Raw genomic sequence first — 10,724 nt, forward strand, 5'->3', positions numbered from 1 at the left:
GATCAATGTACCCACATCTTGAGACCTTTTCTTTAGGGAACCATTATAAGGGGGGGAAGTTGGATATCAACGGAACTGCCTTGGTCTGTGATAACCTTTCTACCGCGAAGTTCTCAAGCTCGATGGTGATGACCATGGGATCATCTTGTTGTTGGTTGACGCCATGGAAATCGGCGTCGGTGAAGGTGATGGGGGGCATGCGATGTCTATAGTGGGAGCAGGTTATGTGGTTGATGGACTGGATATTACAAAGGTATTTCTTCCTAGTTGACGAGATGGAGTCGCCGCTGGCGAAGCCCTTTCATATAGTGTTAATGGTGCCGTGTAGGGGGGGATCAGCTTGGTTGACGTCAGTATAGGTTGACTTTTGATCTGGACGGGTATTGGTGTGTGGTCGATTAGCGCGATGAGTGTCGCATGGGGGTGTTGGTTATCGGATTGTCTGGGATGAGAAGATCAACCTTTTCTGACAAAACGAGAGAAGTGGCCGGTGCTGATCAATTCTTCTATTTTATCTTGAAGCGCCTTCCACTCATCGGTGGTGTGGCCATTGTTTCTATGATATTTATAGTACTTGGTCATATCATTGTTGGGGGAGTTCAAGGTTTTGCGTGGTGGTGGGCTTAGGTCGGCCTGGAGCGCTTCGTCGAGGAGACGTGATCTAGGAACGTTGAGTGGGGCGTATCTAGTGAATCGTGGTTGCCTAGGCTATTTAGGCCGAGATTCTGTTTGTGGAGACGGTTTGTCTGGTCCAACAGATGAGGGTGTATAGTCGGTGCAAAACTTGGTTCGGAGAGTCTTCATCTCCTCCATGCAGATGTAATTCGCAGCACGTAGTTTGAGTTCATGCATGGAGGCTGGAGGGCAAAGGTAGACATTGTGAGCAAATGGACCAGGTTTGAAAGTTAGGGCCATACACTATAAGATCATTTCTTGAGTGAGTTTGGGCATGTGCAGGGTGGCCTTGCTGAAACGGTCAATGAAGGCACGCAGTGTCTTGTCTCTTTCCTGTGTAACGCTGACGAGGGAAAAGGGTATGGCCTGTTGTGGGCGGTTGCCGGCAAAATGGGTGGTAAAAAGGTGGGAGAGTGTGTCGAAACAGTCAATTGAGTATGGGGGAGGGTGGTGAATCATTCAAGGACAAGGCCTTTGAGAGTGGTGGGGAAGGCCTTGCAAAAGACGATGTCGTCAGAGGTGTAAACATGGGTGATGTACACCTTAAGGTGTTCGTCTGGGTCGGTTTCTCCCGTGTAACGGTCTAGTGTGAAGGGTTCCCCCTGACTAGGGAGAGGTGTGGTGGTGTCAATGAAAAGGTGGTCACGTCTGGGTGTGTGGTGGGATGGGATGTCAGACGATGGTAGGGAATGTGGTGGTGTAGTGGTGAGGAGGGGTATAAATAGTGGGAGGGTGGCAGTAGGTTGGTTGGTTGTAGGTTGTGCGAAGATTGTTGTGTGGTGGGTGGAAATGATAGGTGTTTATTGTAGGGTGCCTTGAAGAAAGCTTTTGGATGGCTAGGGAGATCCACCACCAAGGTTTCACCTTTCTTGGGTATTTGGGTTTTGTCTGGTGTGGTTCCAGATCTATAAGTGAGAGTCTTATTGTGCTAAATTAGATTCTTGTGGGATTAAGAGTCTTGATATGGTTTTTGGTTTTGTCAAAAGTGTAATCTTGTAATGATTTTGTAAAAAAATTGATATAGGGAAAAGTTTGGCTACGATTGCCTTCATTAACAAGATATAGCTATGTTATGAGTGAACCATTATAAAAATCCTTGTGCATTGGTTTGATTGTTCTTCTCTTAATTGATCTTTACTAAAATGTTCAAGAAAATCATTTTAATCAATCTTTTTATGTAATTTTGGTGCTTTAATATCTATTGTTAAAACGTTTCTTGTGTTGTGAATTGGAATTAATCTTGTTTGATAGTATTAAGACCCAGAAAAATAATAATTATAATTTCAAGAGTGGTTCTTGGGCATTAGAAATATTATTTAAATTTAATATATAAATAATTCTATGGAAGTGGAGTATAACGTAGTTGGTTAGAGCCTTGTCATGAGGTTGGTGGTTAAGGATTCCATTCTTGATGTGTGTAATTAGTATATTTATATTTTAAATGTTGTTTTTATAATTAATTAGGAATTGATTGTGTGTCTTTGGTGTGGTTTATATTTTATATTATTTGTAATTTATTTGGCATGCCTTTTTGGGTGGATATTATTGTAATGTTTGTCATGCGTATGGTTGACAAGAAAATTATGATAGTTTGTATGGTTTCGAACTTGGTGGTGGTGAGTTCGAACCTTGGCTATAGCAAAAGGCTTAAATATTGGTTTCCTTTTTGGTATTTTTGTGGTACTTTTAGGAAGATGAAAAATGGAAGGTAGGTTTGTTGAATCTGGTCAATCATATTTTTTTAAGGGAAGCCACTTACTTTGTTTTTAATGTTGGTTTAGGGCAAAATTGAAGGATTATTTTGCTAGGTTAAAATTGAGGTCTATGAGGAAGGGGAGGCCATGTGTAATTAGGGCAAGAAGAGCAAAGGAAAAGTGGTCTTGTTGCAAGAATTCTAGGTAAGGGGTGCTAAACCATTATCTTGTTATTGCTTGAATGTGTGTAGAGCAATGGTTGCAAATTGATTTATGGGATGATGAATTGTACATTTGGGGGTTAAGTTTAGGCATAAAGGTTGCTAAAACTTTCTCAAATTTATTTAAAGTGGAATGTAGCATAGTTGGTTATAGCCTTGTCAGAGGTTAGTGGTTAAGGATTCGATTTGATTCTTGATGTGTGTAATTAGTATATTTATATTTTAAATATTAGTTTTATTATTAATTAGGAATTGATTATGTGTGTTTTCGGTGTGGTGTATATTTATAATTCTTTGTATTTTGCACGCCTTTTTGTGTGCATATTATTGTAATGTTTGTCATGCGTATAGTTGACAAGATAAATACGATAATTTTTATGGTTTGGAAGTTGGTGATGGTGAGTTTGAACATTGGCTGGAGCAAAAGGCGTAAATATTGGTTTCCTTTTTTATATTTTTATGGTGCTCTTAGAAAGATAAAGAGTTGAAGGTAGGTTCACTGAATTTGGTCAATAATTTTTTAAGGCAAGCCACTTTTTTTTTTTTTATGTTGGCTTAAGGGAAAATAAAAGGATTATTTTGCTATGTTAAAATTTAGGTCTATAAGGAGGGGGAGGCAACATGTGCCTGGTGAACGAGAAAGAGCTGAAATTTTAGTTAGAGCAAAGGCAAAGTGTTCTTATTAGGAGAATTCCAGGTAAGGGGTGTTAAAATTTTATCTTGTTATTGCTTGAGTGTGTACAAAACAATGGATGCAAATTGATTTATAGTATGGTGAATGTACATTTAGGGGTTATGTTTAGGCGTAAAGGTTGCTAAACCTTTCTCTTGTTTATATGCAGAGCAGTGGTTGCAAATTGATTTATGGAATGGTGAATTGTATATTAAGGGGTTAAGTTTGGGCATAAGGGGTGCTTAGCCTTGTCCTCATTATTTTTTGGTTAACTGCATAAAAATATTTTGAAGGGAAAAATATGGAATTTGTAAGGTAAACTATGTTTGTTTTCCTGTAAAATGATTACAATTGGAATTATAAGATATGTTTGATGTTCACAATATTGGGGCCATCTAATTTATTCTATGGATGAATATATGGCGGAATAAGGATATGATGATGACATGATTGGTTGGGTTAAAAGCCTATTACAAGTATTTTTTTTTTGGTTTTTGTAAATTTTGAGAAAATATTGATGCAAGAGAAATTTGGGAATTTTATGGCTCAATGGAATTTTTATGTTCATAGGAAAGTTTAGGTTTCATGCAAAAATTATATATATTTTTAGATTGTTCATGTTGGCATGTTGAATAATTCTTGGTGGTAGAGCATAATTCCTTTTCTTATTTTATATGTTGATATGATGAGAAGTTCATGGTGTTGGTGTAATTGGTATGAAGGATAATTTTTTTTTTTGTGGTCATGAAATATATTTTTGGTGGTATTGGAGAATACTTTGTTTTGGACATCAAAGGTGTGGTGGGAAAGTGGAATGGATGGTTTTGGTTGTAAGAGGTAAGTATTTAATTATAGTCCATGTTCATGTTGAAAGAAGGTTATGGTACTAATTATAGGCATGTGGTTGTTGCCGGTTGTTTGGTGCTTTAAGATTGAAAATTTGATGTTGTGAACATGAAGTTACAATTGAATGGTTATGAATTTATGTGCCAAATTGTTACGTGTAGAATGTTATGGGGCAATGTGAGTATATGTGGTGAATGATTTTGGTAAGTTTTATTAAAATACGTGAGGTAAATATGTGTAGTATTGTTCTTGTGGTTTCAAGATGTGTATGTTGGAACATTAGGACATTGGTATAAGAGTTTTCCATGATGTGTTTATGTTTTTGGGTTGATAGGAATGATATGGGATGGTTGGTATTTCATTTTTGTGCATGTTTTGAATGCTTAGTATGTTGAATATGTATTTTGTGCATAATTAGTGATGTTTTCTTGCTATTTTTCATGTCCTGGAAGTGATTTTAAGAACCAAAGTGGCTATTGGTCGACTGGGAGTCGTTGGGCGACTAGGAGTCGTTGGACGAGTGACTAGGTTGTTTTATGTCAGAGAATTGCGAAACAAAGTGGTTGATAAGTTCCTTATCTCTAGAGTTTTTCTTAGCCAATTGCATTGTGTTGGGTAGGTTTAAGTGGTTAATTAGGAGTCTTTAGCTTAGAAATAGTCTAACTAGGATTTTAGTCTAGTTTTACTGAAGTCGTCTAATTAGGTGTTTTTAATGCATTCTATAGCATAGTCATTAGGAGTACCAATAGTTAGGCTTAGTTCAATACGTGATATAGGTTCATGAATAGGTAGGAGCATTTTACCCTAGTCTTAGTTTAGATATTAAGGTTTAGAAGTAGAGCTGGTTTAATCTTAGTCTAGTTTTAGGTGTTTTTAAATAGGATTTGGTGTGCTTAACATTCACATTTGAGGTTTTTGGAGTTTGATGCAGATATAGTGATCAAGGGAAGTTGCAAATGTCTAAAGAAAGTTGTGATAAAAGCTTGATCCAACCAAAGTGCTAAGAAGTTGGTCGAGTTGAATTTTTGGTGTAAATGTTGACCAAAGTTTGACCAAGAGTTGACTTTTTGCTTTTTAAATTCCAATTGAGATGGCACTTGTGGGGAAATTTTTAGGATATTAAAATACATTTGTGATGACCTTAAGATGGTTGAAAAGTAGTCAAAGAATGCATGGAACTCTTGGATGTCATTTTTGCATGTTTGGTTTAATTAGGTGATTTAGTTGTAGCATAACTTTGCATTGTGTTTTCTAACTTGTTTCTTTAGGTCTTAAATTGCAGAAATACTGGTGTTGAAGCTATTTTTAACTAAGGAGGATTGCTGAATGATATGGACCATGCCAAATAGGCGAGTGGAAAGCAGGCCTAGCATGTGAAAGCCTTTTGGAGAAGTGGAACTAGAGCTGCTTTTAGCCAACTACTTGTGCTTACCCTTTACAACAGGTTCTAGAGTCGAAGATAACACCAAACACTATGCATTCAACCTATTATAGTCCTATCCAGCTGCTGGAAGAACTGTCACCTAGGTTACAAGTTAGAATAAGAAGTAGTTAGTAGGAAAATAGTTAGCTTTGTTAGTTAAAAGTAGTTGTGTGACTTGCAATAGGTTGTCTGGGTGCTAAAAAAAATAGTTCTAGGCACCATTCTGCAAGAGAGATAGAGACAACCAAAATTCATCCATTTGAACCAGACTTCACACATTCACTCTCACAAACCATTTATCATCTCCACTCACCATCGCAAAACCAACATTGTTACATTTTCTTCACTGTTCTTACAGTTTTTATACTATTGTACTAGTGACTTGTGGTTGTTCACAAGGATTTGTTTCAATTCATCCATTCAAATTTGTCCCACGATAGCCCTCTCTCCGTCTCTATGCGTCACCAGCATCAACTGGAACATCATCTGCTCTCGTGTGACAAGCCACACGATCATCGCCAAACACATTTAGAAACAGTGAGCTCACAACAATAAAAAAATATACAATTAATAAAATAGAGATTCACTCCAAACTACTTTATTTCATTTAAATTGCTTAATCTTAACACTCGATACCCAAGGATTTCAGATCATTGTCTCATTATACATATGAAACTACTAATCCATTTACCCATACAATTACTTGACCATGGACCCAGGATATATCATGCTTCCACAAACCTGTCCGCTCGTGGTCCAACCTCTATTAATCTCCCCGCTCGTAGTCCAACTCTACGGACCTCCCCGCCCGTAGTCCAACACTTGTAATCCATCAAGCTACGAACCTTCCCACTCGTAGCAACTCTCAAGTGTGAGCACGGAACATACAAACCGCCCTACTCGTATCCTCACACGAGATTATCATTAATATGAACCTCCCCACTCATATTAACCACATGTTCCATCAGCAATCACGAACCTACCCGCTCGTGATACAATTAAGCATATCCCAAATAAGGACAAACACAACAAGCCATGCAAGACGCAATAAAAACAACCATTGTCCCTACGCTATCGCTTGGCACTACCTAAGCGTCACCAGGAAAATTTCACTGTTGATCGCCTAGCAGGCACCTCTCACTGCCAAGCACCAAGCAATTCCACACCCACTATTTTAGTGGTTGTCGCCTGGCGGTGAATAGTGAACCGCCAGGCGCTACGCGCTCCAGGGACTTCCCTGGTTACTCCTATCGTTTAGCAGTCCAGTCTGTGCCGCCAAGCACTACATCAATAGCGTGACAACTTCTAGTTTAACACTTCACCACATGTATTAACACCTTAACGACTCAAACACGTATCCATGATATCACATCCAAAATACATGAAAATGATAAAATAATCACAAAATAGCAAATCCATCCACGTTACGTAAATAAAACAAACTACTTTCTCTATCCGCAAAAACACTATATGTAACATATGATTTATACATCTCAACCTTATAACCTTTACATATTATACACTTAATAAGTTATGTCACTTCCACGTAACTAAGGTTTGACTTTAAAATATAAAATAAATATTACCAATGCTCTCGATTCATATCATAATGTTCTCTTAACCTTAGTACAATAAAATTGTAATATTTAATATTATATTATCTTTAATGTAATATTCCTAAAACACAATAAAAATATAATATCAACCAACAAAATTGTACCAAAATAATCTAAACATCCCATATTTAACCATAAAACAATATGAAAAAAAAGTTATAAACTATTTAAAACTACATTTGATATCAAAAGTGATCTTATAACTGTTTCGCTAAAAAAAATTAATTACTACAAGATTACTACATACCAAATTCATTTATACGTTACATGTTATCACTGCATACCAATATTGACATAAAATAAAAATAAAAGGAATAAATCCAAAATCCTTGATTCTAGAAAAACATTTTCACATATGTCTATGAAAAATAAAGTGCATCTAGTAAGTATTTGCTAAATACCTAATGCAACCACCAAAGTAAAACTAACATTAACGTTTATATTCTTTAGGTATTATAATAGTACCAAAATTTGTACATATCATATTAATAAAAGGAATCCTCCACCGTGAAATGATCAATCTCTTCTTATGCTATATACTAACCAATACAAACTTTCTATTCAAATATTATTAAATATGTTATACGCCTCACTTCTTATGCAAGGAACAAAGTCTCAATTTATTTTCGGATCAATAATTCTTATATCCCAAAAACCTCCAATGTGCCCAGGATATGATTAATAATTATTTTAATAACCCAACTTACGTTATATTATAAAATAAAAATTATATTACTTAATAATACATCTAAAATATAAAACTTCAAGTTATTTTTACTACCAATATGCTTTCCTGCGTCAATCATCCTTATTCTTTCTTACTTCCATACCTTCAAGATTATATTTTAAAATACTATATCAATACACCCCCCTTCAAGATTATATTTTAAAATACTATATCAATACACCATTCCATCATATTCATCTAGGACTGTATGGTTTCGTAAAAATCATTCCTAACCTCCTAACTCTCATGTTCGTGAACTCATGAAAATACCCAATCATCATTAAACAATGGCATTGTTAACATCATATATCAATCACTACTCATAAAGATGAAGAGAATCAATTATTCAGCACAACCCGCATCACCACAGAAGATAACAAAATTCATAAACCACTACACACTCGCGTCGCTTGGTGGACCTTGGTTGTCGCAGGCGGTTCGGGGCAGAAATCTAGAAACGCAAAAAATAGATAGAATTGGAGGAGAATAAGAACACCCAGGCTTAACCCTTTCAAGAAATGCATTATTCATGATTTAAACAATTAGGTGCAGCTCCCCTTACCTTGTATTCCTTGCTCCAATTGGGAATCCTAAAGTCCTTTTTGGACCATAATTGATCTAGCTCCAAGTCCTTCTTTAACCCTTGCAGAAAATTCTCTCTACACTTTTCTTTCTCACGTTCTTGTGCCCTCCAGAACTCTCCCCATTAGCCCACACGAAATTCCACTCTTCCACACTCCCAACTCTCCTTCCTCTAACAATTATTGCACTGTAACTGATTATTCCATGCCTCTTTGGTTTCTCCATTGGCTACTAGGGTTTCTAGGTTTTCCCTACCTAGGGAAATCCAAAAAAATAATAAACCACGAATAAGTCAAGGCTAAATTATACTATCCAAGGTTCAAACCCACAACAACTCAATTATAAAATCAATGCACAACCAACAAACCAAATCATGTTTCGTGGTAATTCCTATGCATCTATCATTATATTATCACTCCCTATGGTCAAGCATATTATTAAAATAATAAAAGTATTAAATTAACACTCCAATGGCATACACAAGACTTGAACCTAAATCTTCTCATCATAACCAAGTATTATCAACCACTTGAGCTAGTATTGTTCCTTGTCTTCTATCTCCACATTAATTACCTTAGGGATTCCCACCCTCGCATTTATTAAATAAATATTTATTTATTTATTTATTAAATTTTCTCAGGTCTTACGCTTTGCCTATCATTTAGATTGATCCTTGGTGGAACCACTATGCTATATCAAGTAGTATTAGTGAGGAAATCGAGTTTGATTGAATCTATAGGAGACAAGAGATTTATCAGTGGTTACTAGGCGAATTGGTCGCTACGTGATGAGTGGTGTGTTCGTTGGGCGAATGGCAAGGGCGTTGGGTGAGTGCATTTTTTTTTTGTCTGAGCAATTTTGGAAAAATTGAATTTCCTGATTCATTAAGCTGGAATTTTGAGAGTTGATCGATAACATGTTATTCTTTAGTTTAACTGTGTGATCTTCGTTTGAAGCTTTGTAGTTTGAGATATATCCCACGCACTATTATTGCTTTTCTGGTTGCATTGTATTGATACTTTTGTTGTGATAAATGGTGATAGGTCCTTGTTTGTAGTATATTGGATGTTTGGACATGATTATTTGATGTATGGTTGATTATGTGATATGATATGATATGTACGTGTCTACATATATGATTGGACAATATTAATTCTTTGATAACCGTGAAGTCAAGGTGGTTCTTTTACCCATAGGGCTTTGCTAAGTTAGTGTAAACGGGTTTCTTTCAACCACACGATTTGTCATGAGCTTAGCAAGAGTGCTCTTACCCAATGCTTTGACGAGCGGGTAAAGTTGTTGTTTATAAGTTAATGGATAGTAGGGGAAAGACACTTTCCAAGAGGCATTGTTGCCAAAAAAGTTAGAGTGGTGTTGGTCATGAGAGAATGGAATATTGTTTAATATTACTTGATAGTAATATGTGCATGATCAAATGTTGTGGTTTCGGGAACATGTGTTGGTTGTTGTCTTGGTTGAGGTTAGGCATAAATTGTGATATGCTAGGTAAGTTGGGTGCTGATATATATGTAGTATGTGTTGTGTTACATGGTTAGCTCACCCTTGTGTGTTTGTGGTTGTGGTTTCCACATACGATGATTGTATAATTTGTGTTATACGAGAGTAGATGTTGATACAGATGCTGGAGAACATGCTTAGTTGTGAGGAGCTCGTGGACAAGACTTGGGAGTTTTATTTAAAAGAATTTGTAAACTAGTTTTGGGCTATGATGTAAATGTTGTCTATTTTGAGAGTTATTTTCATTTCAAAATATTTGTATTAATTTTCCTTGACAACTTATACCAAATTGTTTTGAGTTACGTGATGTTTTATTTTGGAGAATAAAGTTTGATTTAAACGAAAAATTTTGACAAGTAGATTCCAACATAAAATATTTGTGAGGTTTTCTATTTTAATTACACATGATATATTGAAATGGGTGTTACATTAGTTTGATAAAATTAGTGTTTTGTGTTAATTGTATTTTGTGCATATTTTTTGCATAATTTCTCCAATTTTTCAACTTCATTATATTGATCTCAGTGTATGCTTCATTGTTTAGTAATTTTAATGTGCTGATTATGTTTTTAATCAATTAAAATATATGTTCCAGGTATGATAGAATGCTAGAAACATGGGCAATTGAATTCAAACATGAGACTTTTTAAAAGACTAAAATTGAACCTTATTTTAAGAAAGAGACAATTCAACCCCCCCCCTCCCCCCTCTTCTTGGCTAAAAACATCTTTTATATCTTATATATGGTA

The sequence above is a fragment of the Vigna unguiculata genome, chromosome 5 (genome assembly GCF_004118075.2).
Source record: "Vigna unguiculata cultivar IT97K-499-35 chromosome 5, ASM411807v1, whole genome shotgun sequence".
Classification (NCBI taxonomy): domain Eukaryota; kingdom Viridiplantae; phylum Streptophyta; class Magnoliopsida; order Fabales; family Fabaceae; genus Vigna; species Vigna unguiculata.